We start from the raw sequence: 21,975 nt of genomic DNA on the forward strand, positions 1-21,975 counted from the left end.
ATAGAAGTAGAAGTGACAGTGACTAGAAATTGGATGTGGGAGTGACTATGAATCTAGATGACTGGAAGAATGGTAGTACCCTCAACAGAAACAGGGAAACTGTTGGAGAAGAGGGAGGGGAAGGAGAAGGTATAAAATAATAAGTTCTATTTTGGATATGTTGAGTTCGAGATATATAATTAGAGTTCACAAGAGAGATTAGAGTCATATATAGATTTGGGAGTGATTTACATACAATACAGTAGTAATGATAACAGATGGTGTCCAAGATATACAGGCAATAAGTATGTGTGTATATTTATATTTATATGCACATATGCATACATGTTCACATATATGTATATACACACATATATATGCGCTACATACGAGATCAAAAGTCATTCCCCGATAGATAAGTATTCAAAGGATATGAACAACTAGTTCTCAGAAGAAAAATGTGGAACTGCAAATTATTGTTAACCATATGAAAGAATGCTCCAAATCACTGATAATAAAGGAAATGAAAATCAAAACAAACCTGAAAATCAAAACAAAAATGAAGTTTCATCTCACACCAAGCAAATTGTAAAAGATTATCATATCATGTAAAAGATTATCAAAGATGGGAATAGTCCATGTTCACAGATTTGTTGGGAAGACAAGAATTCTGATCCATTATGAATAGAGCTGTGAATCAGTACAACTATTCTGGAAAACAATTTGGAATTATGTATACAAAGTGATTAAAATGACTACTCCCTTTAACCCAGTGATTCTGCTACTTAGCTACATACCCCAAAGGTCACTAATAAGAAGAAAGTCCCCATATATGCTAATGGTGTTTCAATCAAACAAAACACAACAACTATAATGAAGTAAAGGGGAAAGGGAAAAGAGAGGGAAAGGTAGAAGGGGAAAGGTTATAAGAGGAATGCCCTCTGATTCTGCCTATGCAATATTTGCTCAGAGGAGAAATAGAAAACTGTCTCTACCAGTCAATCTGGTTCTATTGAGAGAGAGCAATTTCACTACATAGGTAATAAATAAACTGAAAGTCAGCTGTAGAAAAGAGATCCACAGAAGAGAAATAACATTTTCTTTTATTCATGTGTTAGTGATCAAAGATAACATTTAAAGTGAGGATCAGTGTGGTTTGGTTTGGTTGCCCCCCCACCCTAGGACCTCCTACCAATGTTTTTGGGGCCTAGGGAAAGAAGCAGGGAGCAAAGCAGATAAGAAAAGTCTTTTTTATTCTGTAATTTTTGGTAAGCATCATTCAGTACAGAAAGAAAAAAGATACTAAGCTTATAACTTGAAGAGGCAGTATGGCATCGTGGATACCAGCCTCGGAGTTAGGAAGTCCTGGGCAATGGATAAGTTATCAAAGCATCTGATCAGAAGAACTGCAAATTACTAACAACTACATGAAATATTGTTACAAATGACTAATAATGAGAGAAATATAAATCAAACAAATGAAGTTTCACCTCATGTCCAGTAAATTAGCAAATATTATGAGAGAAATAGTCAATGTTGTAGGAACTACAGGAAGACAAATACTAATACACTGTTGGCTGAGCTATGAATTGTGGAAAATCCTTGTACCAAAATTACTGCATCATAAGAAATGATAAATATGAAGAATTCAGAAGCACAGGAAGACACACAAACTGATACCGTGTGAGCTACACAGAATTAGGAAAACAACATGCACAAGGATGGTGCCAATTTAAACTGAAAGAACAGCCCCATGAAAAGGAAATTATATGCTATTTAATCATAATAATCATGCTTTGTCCAGGAGAACAATTGAGAAAATGCACCTCCCTTTCTTCTTGACAGAGGAGGGAGACTATGGGTGTGTACTATTGGTGTGCTGGTTGGTTTTGCTGAATTGCCTAATAAGGGACAGCTCACTAGATACAAGCTGGAGAGAGAAATATTCAGAAAATGAATGTAATTAAATAAAAATCAAAACAAATAAATAAAAATGATTTTTAAAGACTTTTTAAAAATCACTGTAAAGAGAAAACTCAGTTTAGTTCTGTTGAGGGAAGGACCTGAAAAAAGAAAAATAATAAGTCATTAGGAAAATGGATAACCATGATCCTCTAGTTAATGACCAGTTTAGCAACAGAAGATAAAAAGGAAGGCAAATCTTCTCAAGAAACCAAATCTCAACAAATTTACTATACCAAGTTATCTGTACAAGGTTTATTTTGTCCCAACCAACAGTGGCAGCAATAGAATTAGAAGTCCTAAAGTGTGGTTATCTTGAGCTGAATGCCAAAATGGTACTTAAAATATATGGTATTTACCCATGGAAGGAAATGTCTGGGCCACAAATTAAGACATCTTGTACAGTTTTGCTTTAAGCTCAGTTTCACTCAATGCCAAGAGCTCCCCAAATAGCAGTATTTCACAGATAATACTCCCTGCTTCCAGATCAGCGGTAAAACCATTACACAAGGGAGCAATTCCTAGGGAGAAAGGGCCCTCCAAGACCAACTATTGACTAATTGCCACCAACAGGGCTGGTAAACCAGGATATCTAAATCAGGAAGGCACTTGGAGAGACAGGAGACAGCAAGTGACAGACATGTTCAAACCACAATCTTAACTACCATCTCCCCTCTTACCCTGTTAGTACCCAATACTCTGAGCCCGAGTTCCAGAAATAACAGCACCCCTTCTCAAGACCACCAACCCTGTTTCCAGCCTATCCCCTAAAGTCATCATCTAGGTGAACAACTTTGTGGAGGTAGGGCCCATAATTCCCTCCTCCATAAATCTCCATCACCACCAACACTAACTCTTGGCCAACTGATACTGAGAGGTGGATAAGCCCAAGAGCTCCAGGAATAACCTGTAATGTTAATGAAATAGGAAGATCTTCCCCGCCCACTAATAGGCCTAACGCAGGGAGCCTGTGATCACATGGAGCTCAGTTTGTAGGAGGAGCTTGCCCAAGAAGGAGAGAGAGCAAGAGCAGAGAGAGAGAAGCAAGTTGTGAATGGGAGCATTTGGCCCAAGGAACAGAGAGAGAAGCAGCTTGAGTAGGCAGAGGGAGGAATGTGCCTAGAGAAATTTGTTTTGTGGAGTGGCCTAACAGAAAGAAGGTTTAAGATGTCGATCCCTAACTAAAAATAAATACTTTAATTAAATTTTAAAAAGTTTTATTCAGCAAAAAAAAAAAATGTCACTCCCTGGATTAGTGATAAGTACCTCGTTAAATCTTACCTCCTGGTATGCTAATGACATTCCAAATAAATATTTTGGTTTTGCCTTTGAGGAAGAGAGTTTATTGTATCTTGTGAATCTACCCTGGAAATACGAATACATATTCATAGTGGCTGCTGTGGCGTTACATAACCACGTCCCAAAAACAGCCAGCTCTGCTTAGGGCCTGGTATCCTGCAGCCATTGTTCAAGGAAACAAACCTTGTGGCAATGCAACCTGTGAACTGTGTCTACTGCCACCATCTCCTCTGAAGTCACAGGTATTGCAAATTCAGAACAGAAAATTCTTGGTGCCAAAATCTTCAGCACTATCAAATGTTTCAACATCATCTACTGAAACAGTTTGTATCTGTGGAAATGACACTAAAGAGGCATTACTACCATCTGCTTTGCAGATATAATATAATAAGGACCTCTGACCTGTCCCTCTGCCCCACAGCTAGAACCTACATGTATTGTCTTCAGTGCTCCTTGAGAACAAGAGCTGTCTCTCTGATTTTCCATTTCTAGCCCCAGTGCTTTATACATAGTAGGTACTTAATAAATCCTTTTTCATTCACCCATCCATCCATTCACCAACACATCATTCTTAGATACCAAACACCTGAAGTTAATTTTTACAAGGCACTATATCTTTTTTTTGGAGGGCAACTGGGGTTAAGTGACTTACCCAAGGTCACGCGGCTAGTTTTTTTGTGTGTTAAGCGTCTGAGGCCGAATTTGAATTCAAGTCCTCCTGACTCCAGGGCCGGTACTCTATTCGCTGTGCCACCTAGCCGCCCCCAGCACTATATCTTTTTAAACTATACCTGCAACTTCCTGACGGGCTGCCTTCTAGGTATAATGACCAGAGACAAATCTGCAGACTTTTAAGTTGAAGTTGCAAGCCACTGCTGATATAATAATCCAGCATTAGGAGCATGTAACTATGAGAAAAGAAAAGGAACAGATAAGTTGTTTTATGCCTTGGGAGAGAACTTAACAATATCTGTGGACCCTACATCTGGTAAATAGCGGAAAGAGGTATTACCGTATTGCAATGCATTGTGTACAGTGTTGTAGAATATATAGGAAAAGGAAAGGGAAGGCTTTCTCAATGTTGTTGAAGATACTGATAATATCTACAAATAATTATGGGAAAGAAGGCAATGAAAATCCATGTCCACTGTAATTAAATGCTATTAAAATGCTATGTTTATGTTGATTGTAATATATAGGCTTTATTCATACTGCTACATTCATAATGGTTATTTTAGAGAAAAAAGCATATTGTGTGTAGGCACTATGCTAAATGCTGGGATTATAAATACAAGCAAAAAGGACAGATCCTATTGCTGTGCATAATGCTTGACTTGTATGATAAAATGAAAGAATGTACTAGATAAATTAATGCATTTGATAGATTATCACCATGCATTCTGTTCCTGTTATGCTGATAACACTGAAATAGTGTTTGAGCAGGAAGGGAATCCCACTTGAGTATTCCCCTGGGCATGGGGCCCATTCCCAGGAGTTCACTCAGCTGACTACTAGTGTTACCCTAATAAGCACATTCCACAAGTACAACATGAGTTGTATCAATGAATGAGTAAAGCATAGTTTAGGAAATGATCAGGTGTCGTCATGGCCTCAAAGAGGATTTTAAGAACTAAGGTCCACAATGGCAGAGTGATGACTTTCCATCCAACTACACCAAGTAACTGACCTGTATAGCACATGGCCTTAAGATCTCAATCAATTCAAAACTCACCGTGCCTCTGTAAATAGAAGACCTAGAGTATAGTTACTACGGTATAGTAATCTCAGCTGAGGGAGCATACAAGAAACCACCAACCCAAACATGAGAACATCTTTTAATGTCATGTGAATGGTACTGATACATGATCAATTTAACATGAGTTGCATATACATAAATGTGGGTATACATTTGTATCTACCTTTTAAATATGCAATAAAAATAAATAGGGAGGTTCTAAGGAAAGTCTACAAGTTACTTTATATTTAACAAAATTATATAAAAGTTTACAAACCAAGTCAATGCTTAATAAATATGTAAGCTGAAGTCAAAGTTTTGAGAATAACATGATAAATTATCCAATTGATTTTAACTAAACTTATATTACCATAATCGTAAATGGTCTGAGTCAAAGTCCATGTTTGGTTACAAAACAATGGAACCTCTGACTAAGTCCACCATTAGTATTTCCTATTTGGCTGCAAGAGAAAGTAATGGTACAGTCCAATATGGGACTTCCATTTGAGAAAAAAAGTAATCAATAATAACCTGTTGTAGTATGTTTTTGCATATCACAACTTGCACAAATGCTTTTGTTGCAGCTAAATCCATCTATATTAGCTCATTATTCTCCCTAAAAGGCAAATTGTACAAACATACATAACATTTCAAAAACAATAAACTAAATACTGCTTGTAATTGAAATCAATTCATATTAAACATACTGTGACATGAACAATATTAGCTTTTTAAATGTCTATATATAACCAAAGGGGTACCTAAGATCTAACCAAATATTTTAAAAATTAATCGCCAAGACAACAAACATTGGCAATATAGTTCAAGTGTCAAAGTTAATATAAAGAAATCCAACTTACTCAATAAGTTCAGAAATCTTTTCCATAAAGAAAGAAGAAAGGTCATCTTGACCCCAGAAAAGATTTATTCATAAGTTCAAAAGATTTTTGAAAGAACAGGATGTATGGAACTGGCATGGATTTGCTTCCCCCAGGAATATTTGACATTCTGCTACCTACTCCTTTAGCAGCTCCAGAAGACAGGAACAAATACCACCACCGTTCAAATAAAAACTAAAATAATAACTAAAAACAGTTACTATTGACTGCCTTCTTTGTGTGCACAGAAACAAATAAGAGTTTGGGAGGGGTCCATAATATGAGAAATAATTTATATGTTGTGTTTACCTAGGTCTAGAAAATAAATCTAAATGCCTATGACAAGCAGATTCTAATCCCTATAATTTCACAGAAACAGTTTCATGAACTAAGTTTAAAGAGCAAGCACTAGAAAATCTTGTTTCTCCCCCTTCCAATAAGTGGCTGTATAACAATTTATTAGTGGTTCATCATATCCTTGAGAGACACCTCTCTCAAAATTGCAAGTTTCCAGACTGCAGGTATCCTCCACAGGGTCAGGAAAACACAAGTGTAGGAATTGTCCATCTCAGGCTGGTGCCAAGGACAGAGGACATTAGGACAAACATAACACCTCTAGCATCGCCTTAATTGGCAAGCTGCCCAGGTAGAATGTCAAGGCACACCCTGCTGCGCCTATCACCCATCTAGTCTCCACAATCAGCAGCAAACCCCAGTGTGTCACCTCTGGCCAGCCCTGAAAGGTCTGTGCTGGCATTATACTGCCCCCTTGTGGTTCCAAGAACACTTCACTAGGTGAAAAGAAGGCACAAGTGGAGCCCAAAAGAGTGAACAGGAGTACATGTCTAACCACGAAGGCAATAAGTCCATGTTTTCCTGAGGAAAAGTATTGTGCACCTGAAAGGATAGGGAGTGGAGTCAGGAGATCTAGCTTTAAGTGTCCTTGCTAACAGTGACTGGCTATTTACAACAAATAAATACAGCACCTCCCTCAGCTTTAAAATGCAGATCATTACAAGTATAATATCTACCTGGAGAGGAATGTTACATGAAAAGCTGCTTACAAAATGCTATATAAATATGAGCTATTTAATTCTCCATCTAAATCTTCACCTATTGGCATTAGGCTATAAGGCTATTACGGTGCATTCTCCTATTTATACAGCTATATGTGAAAAATTAACAAATCAATAACCAAAAAAAAATCCCTCAAATTTGGAAATCTAGCCTTTCACATCTGGAAATCAGTTTCAAATTCCAACTTGATATTAGCAGAGGAAAATCTGACTATCAAATTGGTGGTGCTATGCCAAAATCATAAAACTTACAATTTTCTATGATTAACACTAAAACATGACAAACACAATATTAGAAAAACATGACACAGGTGCTGCAAGGGAGGGAAAGAGATAGTTATAGAAATGTATAAGTATTGCTGACTGAAGACAACTGTAAAGGCTTACCTCATGACTGAGGCTCAAGTCAGACTATTGCTTGATCATTCTCTTTTGTTCACTACTCACAGCCTCAAAACTTACCTATTAATATATTTCCTTTAAAAATGAAAATTCACAACCACTACCCAACAAAGAAAATCAAAAAAAGGAAACACAGGGGAAATACTGTGATTTTAATCATACAAATTTAATAATGCTATATAATAAAATGCAATGAAATTAAGCAATCATCTATAATTAAATTATATTTACTTATCTAATGGCATGGAAAAGTCAATTCTTATTACTGAGAACCGATCAGGTAACACAGATTATCCATATCCCTTGCTTTTTCGCTCCTTCTCCTGCTCTCTTTTTGCCCATTTTTATTGTTCATTGAAACCCTGACCTAAGTAAACAACATCAAGAACAGGTAACATTCTAATTAAACAAAATTATGACTTCCTTAGCAGCTCCCACTAAAAGAATGTTAGGGTAAAGGCAAAACTATAGCTAAAATGAAGTGTTTTGTCTGAATTACCTATGGATTTAAATAATCCTTATCCATCATTTCCATATATCAACAAAAATGTGTTGTATGGTCAAGGGCAAAGAGAAAGGAGAGGCTATAAGAAGCTTGATAAAACCTCAATCTGGCTTTTATACAAGCTAATCTAAAAGAACAAAAATAAAAACTCAATTGCAGTTCAGATAATACCATGAATATAGGCTGACAGTGATGGCATCAGAAGCAGCATCTGAACCCAGATCCTATTAACTCCAGAACCAATACTCTTCCCACTGTAGCATGTTTTGCTTACATCCTCCCATCCTCATCTCCATCTGCTGAAGTCCCTCCCTTCCTTCAAGAGCTAGTTCTGGTGTCACATTGTTCAGGAAGTCTTCTATGAACCCCTTTATCCCCTAGGTCAGGGATTCTTAACCTGGGATCTTTGAACTTTTTTTTAAAAACTATTTCAACATATTCAGTTTCCTTTTTAATCCAATCTATATATCTGGCCCTAGTCTCTCCCCTGAGCTTCAGACTCACATCATCAACTACCTACTGAACATCTCAAACTGGATTCCCCAAAGATATCTCAAAACTCAACACATCCAAAATAGATCTTTTCCCTCTTTTCTTCCCCAGCCCCCAGACAACCCCACCATCTTCCAAACTCACTCTTTCTGTTGAAGACACCACCATTTTTCCAGTCTGCCAGGCTCATAACCTTGATATTATACTTGACTCCTCACTCTATATATCCAAACAGTTGCCAAATCTTGCCATTTCTATCTTCAAAAATATCTTTCGTATTTGATTCTCTCTCTAATCACACAAACATCACTTTAGTTCTAGTCTTCATCACTTCTTGCCTATTTTATTGCAAAAATCTCCTAATTGTTCCTCCTGACTCATATTTCTCCTCACTACAATCCATACAGCTGCCAAAGTGATTTTCCTTAAGCACAAACAAGTCTGACCATGTTACTCCCCTAATCAATAAACTCTACTGGCTCCCTGTTGCCTCTAGGGTCAAATAATAAACCCCTCTGTTTTGCTTTTAAAGTCCTTTGCAATCTGACGCAAACCTACCTTTCCAGCCTAATTGATCACTATTTTCCTGACTGGTCACTGATCCAGTCAAACTGGCCTTCTCTTTTTCTTACACATAACACTCCATTTCCTATCACAGTAGACATTTACATGCTTATTGATTGATTGGTATCAACTGCTACCTGTACAAGGTTTCCTGGCAAGATGTTTGAAGGATGCATAGGGCTCTCTCCAGGTCCTTGCACAGGCCAATGTCTCTCTCTATACTTTTCTGAGCTCCTTCTTAGGTATGTGGGTATGTCTGTCTCTCCTTTATAAAGTCAAATCCGAGGTCTACCTAAAGTGAGTGAACTCCATACTCACTGATGCTGCCAAACAAATACCATATTCAAAGGAACAGTGAAAAGACCCAAGGCAAGAATTCACTGCTGGTCCAGAGAGTTCACATCTTATACAGGTAAATTCATAATCAGGAGATAGAGAAAAACAGGGTTCCTCTAGAGTCTGTCAATGGACATAGACATACCTGTTCATGACATTTGTACTTATAACTAGATCAAAATATGGCAGCAATCTCAGCTGACAAACAACTAGTGGAAAAATTAGCAGAAGCTAAAGACAACAAGGAGGAACCAGCTCTCAGGGTTCTTGGCTTACAGCAAACAGGTTCAAAAATTATTAAACAGTCCTTCAACTGTTTTTTCTTTTAACTTTGGTAAATGTGAAAGGATACAGACTTTTTCTCTTTCTTTCTGTATGTGTATACACACATATAAATAATATGTAAATATAATCACAGAGAAAATGTGATCCAGTTTGAGATGTTTGAAAAGCAGGTAAAAATGCAAGATTAGAGGTCAGATGAGAGATTGGGGCAGATTAGGTAGATTTGAGAATCACCAGCAAAGACATATTAATTAAATCTATGGAAGCAGATGAGATCATCAAGTAAAATAGTACAGAGGGAGAAGAGAAGAGGACCCAGGACAATACTCTGAGGGATATCCATGGTTAAAGGGTGTGATCTGGAAGAGGATCCAGCAAAGGAGACAAAGATGGAGTAGTCAGATAAGTAGGAAGAGAAAAGACAGTGGCGTACTAAAAACCTACAGAGACAAGAGAACCAAGGAGGCCATACTAGTTGATGATTTTTTTAAATTGTTATACTGATCCAGAAAATGCAAGACAAACAGTTTTATGAATTTTATATTTAGTTCACTCATTTTCTTCTGAATAGTTGTTTATTATCTTCTCAGGTCTCCCTCACTTATAATATACAAACTCTGATCAAAGAGGCTTATTCAGAGCCTTATTAAATAGCTAATTGTTGCCTCAAAACCTGTTTTAGAAGTAGGTATTTCCAAATGGAAGTGTAAATACCAAGGAAACAACAATAATAGAGTAATCAATACTGACCCTACAAGCACATAGTAGTTAAATGTAAGTCAAACTTAAAATTGAGTAGCATGGAGCACTGAGGAAAAAATTTAAAAAGGAGGTAATTGATAAGATGAAATATACTTATAACAAAGTTTAGGTATAACATTTAATTATAATTCCCATGCTGTTCCACTGTTGAATCATATACTGTAATAACATCTACTTTATTTTCTCATACTGTCCAAGAAAATTCTACATAGTAGTAAGTAATTACTAAACATTAGTCCTCAAAGTGTGATTCTTGGACTCCTGGAGTCCAAGAGGTCCTGGAGGTCCCTGAGATCTTTTCATAATAATACTAAGAAATTATTTGCATATTTAAATATTCCTCAGTTTCTCAAGTACATATTTATTTAAGATCAGATTTTTCTTTATATACTTCAACCAAATCAATATAATACAACTAATTGAATACAAGAGCAGATAAAATAGTTTAAACTGCCTTCTACTAAGCTAGACATTAAAGAAATTTGTAAAAATAATAAAACAATGCTACCTTCCTAATTTTTTGTTGTTTTGGAAAAATAGTTGTCATAAAAAGTTAACATAATATGCTTATTTTTTAAATGAATTCATTTTCAAACTTATCAATTTTCATTTCTAAAGTGATAAATATAAATATAAATCATATAAACAAAAATTCTTTGTTTCCTTAATAATTTTTAAGGGTATACAGAGGTTTGGAAATCAAAAATTTTGAGAACCGTTGCTCTATAGAATCCATCTGAATAATGGAAACATCCAAGGAAATTTTATATGTACTTTAGGCAGAATATGCTCTGGCTCCTATACAGCTCCTGATCTCCTTGACCACTAATTGTTCATGTTCTTTTAAAAAAATTTATTTATTTTACTACTAGGTCTATATTCCAAAGAGATCATAAAAAAGGGGAAAGGACTTACATATACAAAAATATTTTAGCAGCTGTTTTCATGGTGACAAAAAATTGGAAATTGAGAAGATGTACAACTGGGGAATGTCTGAACAAGTTGTGGTATATAAATGTAATGGAATACTACTGTTCCATTACAAGTAATGAGCAGGCAGATTTCAGAAAAGCCTGAAAAGACTTACATGAACTGATGCTGGGTAAAGTGAGCAGAACCAGAACATTGTACACAGTAACAGCAACATTGTACAATGACCAATTATGACAGATTTAGTTCTTTTCAGCAATGCAATAATCTAAAACAATTCCAAAAGACTCATGATAGAAAATGCTATTTGCATGCAGAGAAAGAACTATGGAGTCTGAATGAAGATCGAAGCATATGATTTTCTCCTTTTTTTTGTTTTTTGTTTTTTTCTTTCTCATAGTTTTTGCCTTTTGTTCTGATTCTTCTTTTACAACATGACTAATGTAGAAATTTGTTTAATATGATTATACATGTATAGCCTATATCAAATTGCATGCTGTCTTGGTGGGGGAGAGGGGGGACAGAGGAGGAGAATTTAGAACTCAAAATCTTCTAAAGTGAACATTGGAAAATAAAGATTGATTTTTTAATGAGAAAAAATTTATTTTTGTTTGTTTGGGGGGTTGGTTTTTTGGTTTTGGGGTTTTTTTTTTGCTTTTTGGAGGGGGAAAGGCAGGGCAACTGGGATTAAGTGACTTGCCCAACGTCCCAGGTCTAGTTTTTTGTGTTAAGTGTCTGAGGCAGCATTTGAACTCAGGTCCTCCTAACTCCAAGGCCAGTGTTCTATTCACTGCACCACCTAGCTGCCCCCTATATTTATTTTTAAAGTGTTTTATTGATTATCTTTTCATTCAATGATTCATAGCCAACAGCACAAGCAACCTAGTCCCTTATAACAATTAAACACTAAAATTTAGTCAACACACTGCCATGTCTGAAAATGTCAGACTCATACCACTGACAGCCCACCACCTCTCTGCTAAGAGAACTGCCTTCCCTCAGTTCTCTTAAGTCACAACTAGCATTTGTGGGTATTCCTAAAACACATAATTCAAGACCTAAATTACTGAAGAGTTCATCTACTCATGATTTCAAATAACATATTCAAAATCTATATCTCCAGTAATGAACTTCCACCCTCTTTTCATTTCCATATGAAATTAGTAAAATGTTCCCTGTGTGCCCTACATGAATACCTGAAACTTAAAAACTAAGTTCATCATACATCTTTCTTATTTCCCAAGCTTAAAACCCTAGAGCCATCCTTATTTTTTCCCCTCCCTTTAGTTACCCAAATTTCAGTCCTTCATAAAAATCCTTTTACTCTTTTCACAATCTCTCTTTGCTGAGCACAAATTACCACAATCAACGTCCTTGTTCAAGCTTTCATTTCAACAGTCTTCAAACCAATTTTCTGCCTCCAGTCTCTCTTCTCCTCCCCCAGAGGAATAAAGTCTATACAATTTTAACCATCTCATTTGTACTTCTTTATCCATCAGTTATTCTTCTCATTACCTGTCTCAGATTCTCCTGCCTGGTCAAACAAATATGTATGTTGTCTTCTGTTTTAACTTACATGCTTCTACCTTCACCTTTACACATTTTCACCTACATTTGGAACTTTCCCCATTCTTTTGCATTCACCAGAATTCATTGAATGTTTTGAATATTCTCAATAAATACTGACTTACAAAACCCCCAAAACAATAGTAGGTCCCTCTAGCAGCATATAATTTAGGTACTTAGGAAAAGACTAATTATATGAAACAATAATCAGTAAAACAAAGCTGTATTGTGCATACTTTTTGGAGTGCCCCCAAAGGGTTAGTGCTAGAGCAGTTATCAGCAGAGGAAAGTCTCCTCCTTAGCATTCACTATGCTTGAGGGGGATTTCAGACTTGGTCTGAGACCAGAATACCAAGAAAGCCACTGACCCTGACTTGGGTTAAGGGAACTTTTCCATAGGAGACATGGAAACCAATCGAATAAACAGGAAGGAGAAGGAAGCAGTAGCCTTGGACAGCACAAAATGCAAGAGCAAGGAGTGCATTGGAAGCAGATGGTAAAGGTCCCGAATGATTTCACTAGGGGTCATGCACCAAGTGTTGAGGGTACTTCAAATACAAATTATGTTCTCAGTGAACCCTGTACTACCAGCCCATTTTGGGTTCAGTATAGAGACTGGCTGCCTTCCTTTTTCCTCTCTCCAAAGAGTGTCAAATGTGTTCTGAGTCATTTGTTCAATTAAACCTCACTGCTTCCCACTGGTCTTCCCACTAGCTTTTATTCCATAGGTTCATTTTGTTTTTTAAACCAGCAAATGTGATAAAATGTTGATCAAAATAAAGTCAAAGTTATGTGTTGTGTCACAGTTAATGTTTACAAATACGGGGGGGGGGAGAGAATTCCTTTTTCTAGAGATGACATATTTGGTTTCAGAACAAATCTAGAGGCTTGAATCTAATTTAGAACAGTTGGAACAAAGTGGAAAATCATTACGGAGCTGACACAAATCTGGCAATGAATGTGGAACTCAGATACCCTTAGATTTAAATTTGAACTGCTAAATGAGAACCACAGACAGGGAAGGTAGGAAACCCTGGGCAATTCTACTTTCCCTTTTGACTGGCTCAACAATAGGCCCCCCAGCTTTGAAAAGCAAACAAATCATGACCCTATAAAAAGAAAAATGATGAAAAAATAAAAAGCAAGCCAAGTCTTCATGAAAATAAGGGGAGTGAGCTGCTTGACAAGGGAAAACCACAACCTAAAAGGAAGATGATGGAAAGCTCAGTTTTCCTACTTCCCCAGAATCACCTACTAAATTATGATAAATGACAAGCAAGGCTCAGCTCAAGTGTCACCTTCAAGTGACAGGTAAAAAAAGGCCTTTCCTGATCCTCCAAGTCATCAATGTGTTAAGGTCAGAGTTGGGAGAGCTGGTTCAGGTTTTGAAAGAATTCAGTCAGACCTTCTCTTTAGCCAATGGGAGCTTTATTAACACAAAAGCAAAAGCATACAGGCCTCAGATTCAGCAAGGAGCTAAACAAAGGCATTGATATAGGAAAAGGACCAGACTTATATACACAGAAAGTTATACAGTTTGTATGATATTGATGTAAATTCAGGGTTTCTAATGGGGGTTGGAGATTTAGGGACAGGATTAGGAAGATGGATGACACAAGATAAGGGAGACAGGAAATTTTATGACCCAGGACGGGGAGAGACAAGGAATTCCATGGTCCAGGACAAGGGGGAAGTTTTGTGGTATTACAAGATAAGGGAAGAGACTTTAGGATGCCTTCAGGTTAGAGAATAAACTAAGGGCTTCACAAAGTACTGGAAAAGCAACCCTTAATATTATTTTTAACCCTTGTATACACTTAATTTCTACTAGAAAAGCAATCCTTAATATTATTCCTTAGGGCACCTTTGTATTCATTACAAATGTATGTATTTTCTCTCTCTCTCTTTCTCTCTATTCCCCCTTCCCCCTCTCATTACCTTCCTTTCTGCCCCCACCCTCCTTATTTTTACCCCTACCCTAAATCTGTGAATCCTTGGTAAAACACACCCTCTCATCAGAATGTAAGCTCCTTAAGGGCAGTGACTTTTATTTTTACATCCTGAGAATTTAACACAGTACTCTGCACATAGAAGGCAATTAATAAGTGCTTGATTAATTTAATTGGCTCTTTAATTGGGAAAAGGAGTAAGAGTAATGCAGGAAAAGCAAGAAAATTACGAAAAGAAAGTCAACCACCCAGAAAAAAAGATCCAAAAACTTACTGAAAAACTCCTTAAAAATTAAAATTGGGCAAGGGGACACTAATGACTTCATAAGTCACCAAGAAATAATAAAACAAAATCAAAAGGATGAAAAATAGAAAAGAATATAAAAACATCTCATCAGAAAAACTGACCCAGAATATCAAGGGAATTAATGAAAAGAAATGCTAGGGAGGGTGAACTAGCCATATCAGATCTTAAATTATATTATAAAGCAGCAATCATCAAAACTACTTGGTACTGCCTAAGAAACAAAGGGTTAGATCGGTGTAATAGGTAAGGTACACAAGACACAGTAGTCAATGATTATAGCAATCTACTGTTTAAAAAACCCAAAGACTTCACTATCTGACAAAAACTACTGGTAAAATTGGAAAACAGTATGACAGAAACTGGACATAAACCAATGTCTGACACCATAAACCAAAATAAAGTCCAAATGGGTACATGATTTAGGTATAAAGGCTGATACTATAAACAAATTAGGGAAGCAAGGAAGTTTATCTGTCAGATTTATGAAGAATGGAAGAATTTATCACCACACAAGAGATAGAGAACATTATGAAATGCAAAATGGATCGTTCTGATTACATTAAATTGAAGAAGTTTTGCACAAAGCCAATGCAACCAAGATTAGGAGGGAAGCAGAAAACTGGGAAACAATTTCTATAACTAGTGTCTCTGATAAAGGTCTCATTTCTAAAATATATAGAGAAGTGAGTCAAATTTACAAGAATACAAGTCATTCCACAATTGATAAATGGTCAAAGGATATGAACAGGCAGTTTTCAGAGGAAGAAATTAAATCTATCTATATTTATGTGAAAAACTGCTTTAATATTGATTAGAGAGATGCAAATCAAAACAACTCTGAGGTACCACATCACACCTATCAGACTGGCCAACATGACAAAACAGGAAAATGATAAATGTTGGAGAGGATATGGGGAAAGTTGGAACACTGATTCACTGTTGGTGGAGCTCTAAACTGATCCAACCATTCTGGAGAGCAATTTGGAACTATACTAAAAGGGCTATTAAAATATGCATACCCTTTGAACCAGCAAGACCCACTTCTAGGGCTGTATCCCAAAGAGATCATAAAAATGGGGAAAGGACCCACATGTACAAAAAATATTTATAGCAGCACTTTTTGTAGTAGCCAAGAAATCAAGGGGATACCCAACAGTTAGGGAATGGCTGAACAAGTTGTGGTATATGAGTGTAATGGAATATTATTGTACTATAAGAAATCATGAACAGGCAGACTTTAGAAAATCCTGAAAAGACTTATATGAACTGATGCTAAGTGAAGAGAGCAGAACCAGGAGAACATTGTTCATAGAAACAGCCACAGAATGAGATGACTGATTTTGATAGACTTAGCTCTTCTCAGCAATGAAAGGACCTAAAACAATTACAAAGGATTAATGATGTTAAATGCCATCCACATCCAGAGAAAGAACAATGGAGTTGGAATGCAGAGAGAAGCAGACTATTTTCTATTTTTTTTTGTTCTAGTTTTGTTTTGTTTTTTCTTTCTCATGGTCTATCCTATTTGTTATAATTCTTCTATGCAACATGATTAATGTCAAAATGTGTTTTAATAGGAATGTATATGTAGAACCATATCATATTGCAGGCTATCTTCAGAAGGGGGAGGGAGAAAATTTAAAACTTATGAAAGTGAATATTGAATATTTAAAATAAATAAATTAATAATTTAACTGACCTGGAAAACAGATTGAGGAGCGATAATAGGAGAATTATCAGACTACCTATAAGTTATAATAAAAAAATGTCTAGATATTATACTTCAAAAAAAATTACTAAGGAAAATTGCAGATTAAAAAAAGCCTGAAGAGTTTGTTTTTAGTATCCCAAGGAGATCATAGAAGTGGGAAAAAGACCCATATGTACAAAAATATTTATAGCAGCTCTTTTTGTGGTAGTAAAGAATTGGAAATTAAGGGGGTGCCCATCAATTGGGGAATGGCTGAACAAGTTGTGGTATATGCATGTTATGGAATACTATTGTGCAATAAGAAATGAGGAGCAGATGGACTTCATGTTTACCTGGAGACACTTATACGAACTGATGCTGAGCAAGAAGAGTAGAGCCAGGAGGAATTTGTACACAATTACAGACACAAAATATGTGTGATGACCAACTTTGATAAACTGGGCTCTTCTCAGCAATCCAGAGACATAAGTCAAACCCAAAAGACTCATGATGGAGAGAGATGTTTACATCCAGAGAAAAAACTGCGATTGAACCCAGATTGAAGCAAACTACCTGCCCTTTTTCGTTCTCTTGTTTGGTTTTGTTTCCTCTTTCCCATTCTTCATTCCATCTGGTACAATCCTTCTTTATAACCTGACTAATGCCTAATGTGAAAGTACTTGCAGATACTATACTTGATTGTATGCCGCCATGGGCAAGGGGGGGAGGGGGGAGAAAATTTGAAACTCAAGGAATTGTGGTAACGAATCTTGTAAACTAAAAGTAAACAATTTAATAAAGACTAATAAAAGAGTTTGTTTTTATCCTAGAGACTCTGGGAGTCATTGTAGGTTTGGGAGCAAGGAGCAACATGGTCAGACCTGAATATCTGGGAAATTATTTTGGCACTTGTGTGAATGGCAGATTAGAGAAAAGAGACACTAGAAGCAGGAAGACCAATTAAACAATTATTACAATAGTCCAGGCAGGAGGTAAGAAGACCTTAAACAGAGCAGTAGCCCTGCAAGTACTGAGAAAGGAGACAAATAGGAGAAATGTGGTGAAAGCAAAATCAATAGGACTTTGAAATTAATAAAAATTGCAAGGTAAAGGGGGATAAAAGAGGATGACAATCATGCCTTTCCACAGAAGTATGAAAATTTAGAGAAAAAAGCAGGTTTAGAGAAGATGGTAAGTTCCATTTTGGACATCCTGAGTTTAAGATGCTAATGGACCTTCCAAATAGAAATGTCTTGCAGGTAGTTGGCAATGAGATAATATGACTGGATATATAGATTTGGGAATCATTCAGTTTCATTGGAACAATTTAACAAACATTTATTTTGTACCTACAATGTGCAAATTGTGCTCTGCACTATCAAGGAAATGGCAAAAACAAAACAGTCCCTTCAAGAAAGTTACATTCTACTTCAGGTAGTCATCTGTATAGAGATAATAAATGAATCCATGGGAAGAAATGAGATCACTAAGAGTTAGAGTGGAAAAAAGAAGGCCCACTACACACTCTTCTAACTCATAGCTCTTCTAATATTTGAAGGCAACATCTCCCCCAAGCTTCCTCTTCTCCATGTTAAACAACTCTAGTTCCTTCAATTCTCATATGCCATGAATTCAAGGCTCTTTACCCTCTTGGGTGCCCTTATCTAGGCAGTATCATCTCTACTTGACCTCTCCCATGTACTTGTCATATTCTAACTTGCATTATAATTATTTACATGTCTTATCCCTGTATTAGAATCAATAATATGTAACTAGGCATTTATTAAGTGCCTACTATTGACCAAGCACTGTGCTAGGTACTAAGTCTACAAACAGAAAAATAAAAGTCCCTGCCCTCAAGAAGTTTATGCTCTAGCTGAGAGGCATGCATATATAAGCATAATCAAAACAGATACAAAAGAATTTAGGGGGAAAAAACACTAGCAGTGAGGGAGAATCAGGAAAGGTTTCAAGCATAGCCCTTGAGGTGAGTCCTAAAGGAAACCAGGTGTTTATGAGGTGGATGTATAGAAGCATAAGATAGTACAAAGGCATAGAGAAAGGAGATAGAGCGCCATCAATGAGGATAATTAAGAAGGTCAGTGTGCCTGGACTGTGCCATGTATAAAGGGGAGTTATATGCAATAAAGCTGGAATGATAGGTTAAGATCAGCCTGTGAAGCAGTTTAACTACCAAAGAGAGGAATTTATATTTGATCCTAGAGATAATAAGGAGCCACTGGAGATTACAAAGTAGGGGAATGACATGGTCAGTTTTAGGAAATCACTTTGGTGGTTGGATTTGGAGGTTTTGGTTTGGAAGAAGGATCAGAAAGAAGAGAGACTTGAGACAGGGAAACCAATGCAAAAACTAGGTCATTTTTTTTCCGTTTTTATATTTCTAGCACTCAGCAGGGTGAAATGCTAGGTGATTAGCAACTTCTAAACCAATTGAAGTAGCAAATAGGCAAGAAAAGGCAGCAGAAATAAGGGAAAGAATTAGTGAAAGTTAAAAACAAAATTCAGAATCTAAGTGACAGGCAGGATAGCAATGACATTAAATACATAAGGAAGTCATTATGAGAAATATGAAGAGATCCTAAGTTGAGTTTGTAATGTTGAACTGAAGATGAAGACAGGCCATTTAGAAAGAGATCTCCAGGAGGCAATTAGACTTAGAGATCTGAAACTCAGAAGTAAAGTCAGAATCAGAAATACAGATTTGTTGAAGATTGAAGTTGTAGCATTAAACAAAATGGTAAAGAGAAAGTTTAAACAGAGAAGGAAAGAGGACAATGAAAAAGTCAATATTTAAGAGGAAGAAGGAAGACTAAGAACCAGCAAAAAAAATGAAAAAGAAAGAGATGATGTAGGAGAATACAGTATCCCAAAAGTCAAAAGTGAGGTTTCAAAAAGATGGATGTGATCAAAACTGTCAAATGCTTCAAAAAGTTCTAGGAGAATAAGAACTGAGAACAGGTCAATAAATTTGGTAATTAGGAAGGAGATCACTGCCCAAAGAAAACAGTTTCAGTAAAGCAACAGAGAAAAAAGAAAAAAAAAACTAGATTGCAGGGCTAAGGAGTGAATGTGCTGAGGACAGCAATGATGAGCCTAATCTTTTCAAAAGTTTTTTGAAGGGAAAAAAGGGAGGGAGAAAGACATGAAAGGCAGAGGGAAAGAATGAAGAGACAGAAGTACTTAGGGAGTAACAGAGTCTAAGAAAGGCATTTTGTTTATTTGTTTTTCAGGATAAGGGAAACTGGAGCCTATTTCTAATAAAGGAACAAACAGAGAGGGAAGAGATTAAAGAATGCAAGAATTGGGGAAATTGGATGGAACAAGTTCCCTGATTAGGCAGAAGCTAGAAGATCCAAGTGGACAGGTCGTTTTTAGAAAGCAGAAAGAGAAGAAAGAATTTTTTCCAATAGAACAAGTGAAGATACAAGGAAACTTTGAGATATGGGAGAAGGGAGAGATTGAAAGAGCTCCTATATGATGGCTTCCATCTTTTTAGAAAGAGAAATCAACTGTAGCAAATGTAAAGGTGCAGGGATTGAACTAAGAGTCTCCAAAAAAGTAGAAAACATCCCTTGTGAGGGATGCCACAGGAAATCCACTAAGGGTAAATAAAAGGACCATTGCTTAACATTAAAAGAGCTGTCTGAGGTTAGATAACATTAAATTATAGTCAAGATAACTGCTATTATCATGACTCTCTAGTAAAAATGGTAGAGAAGAGAAAACAGATAGTTTGGTTTATTCAGACTGGTTCCTGGTCAGGTGGGTGTCCTGGAAGAACAATGGAACAAGGAAATCTAGATTATTATCCAATGAATCACTTAACAGATTGGTCTTTTGGGTACAGGCTAATTAAGGTTATTGGCACATTTACCTAATCTCCCCTACTAGATTCTAAGTTTACTAAGTGCAGAGACTTCCATCTTCTTAGTCTTTATATCCCTTATTCCCCTGGTCCTCTGTATAGTGCCTTGCATATAGCAGATATTCAATAAATACATGTTAATGAAATAAAGAATATGACCTATTCACTTTAAATACTCTCCTGTATAAAAACTCTCCTCTTAATTACTGCCAAATGTAGCTGACTTAGGAAACTGTATGCCGCAAAAAGATCTTTAGTTGCAATGATTCTGGTACTGTAAACTAATCAACTTCAGGACTAGGTACAAAATAGGTGATATAAGTGGTAGGAACAAAATAAATATGCTTAGCAAAAAAAAAAAAAACCTGATTGTTTTGTAAACAACAGATTACTTGGCTCTATTATCTGACTGAAGTGATGATATACATTACAAATGTTATAGGGCATTATTGTGGAACATTTTTTAAAAACCTACTTTTTTCAATTCTGCATAGAATTAGGAATACACTTCTCAAGTCATCAACTCAATTCTCAAGAATGCTGGATGGAATTAGCTGTATTTGTTCATGCAAAAGATGTGTGGAATTTAATTAATGTTTCACCAGTAAAAAGAATCCAAATATTTTTATAGCACTCCAAACTATCCAGAAAGTGGTATTTCTTAATCCAAAGTATCAATCCAAATATTTAGACTTCTTTTTGGATGAGGAATTCTTATTGTTGAGTAGCCAACATCTGACTGTGTTCTGAACTAGAATATGCAAGAGCAAGAATATTTTAGACAAAATGTTTCCAACATTTTTTTAATCAATTCAGTATTAGTGAGTCCATAAGCCTGAGATTCTACTGCCACCTAAGGATAAAAAATATAACTACTACTAAATTAATCTTAGAATAACGCCAAGAAGTTTCAGTAAAATTAAAAAATAAAACATTACAGGAAGACAACAAAAAAGGGAAGCGGGGGTAGCTGTTACCAACCTCAGTCTTTTCCTCAGTCTAAACAGATAGCCAAAGTTAATTTTGGTTTAATTAGTGTTTGTTATTCCACTTTTCATAGTCAAGTTTAATTTCTTGTTTAACATTTAATGATTAATAGAGGGCATAGTTAAAACCTGTTTAAAAATTCTTGAATTCAGGAGTCAATATAATAATTGCCTTTTTACAAATTTGCTTTATTTGAAAAAAAAAAAAGGAAGGAAAGAAAAAAATGAGAGGCATGACAGTTTTTACACCACTATTTTATAAAATGTGTATACAAAGTAGAGGCCTTCTCCACAAGTCAACTGAATATGAAGTAAAAACAAAGGCAAAAACCTGAGTGCAAAGAAAAGGAAACATGTACTAGCTTTTTGCACAAGAGATAGAAGTT

General features: G+C 36.1%; 1 protein-coding gene across 2 annotated transcripts in view; it reads right to left on the reverse strand.

The window, feature by feature from the left end:
• The window catches only part of COMMD1 (copper metabolism domain containing 1), a 274,646-nt gene that overhangs the window by 226,360 nt on the left and 26,311 nt on the right, over positions 1-21,975 (reverse strand). The gene's annotated exons all lie outside the window — the stretch shown is intronic.

The sequence above is a fragment of the Petaurus breviceps genome, unplaced genomic scaffold, assembly GCF_028583685.1.
Source record: "Petaurus breviceps papuanus isolate PSGF00001 unplaced genomic scaffold, PetGlider_PUasm1.0 90775, whole genome shotgun sequence".
NCBI lineage: Eukaryota > Metazoa > Chordata > Mammalia > Diprotodontia > Petauridae > Petaurus > Petaurus breviceps.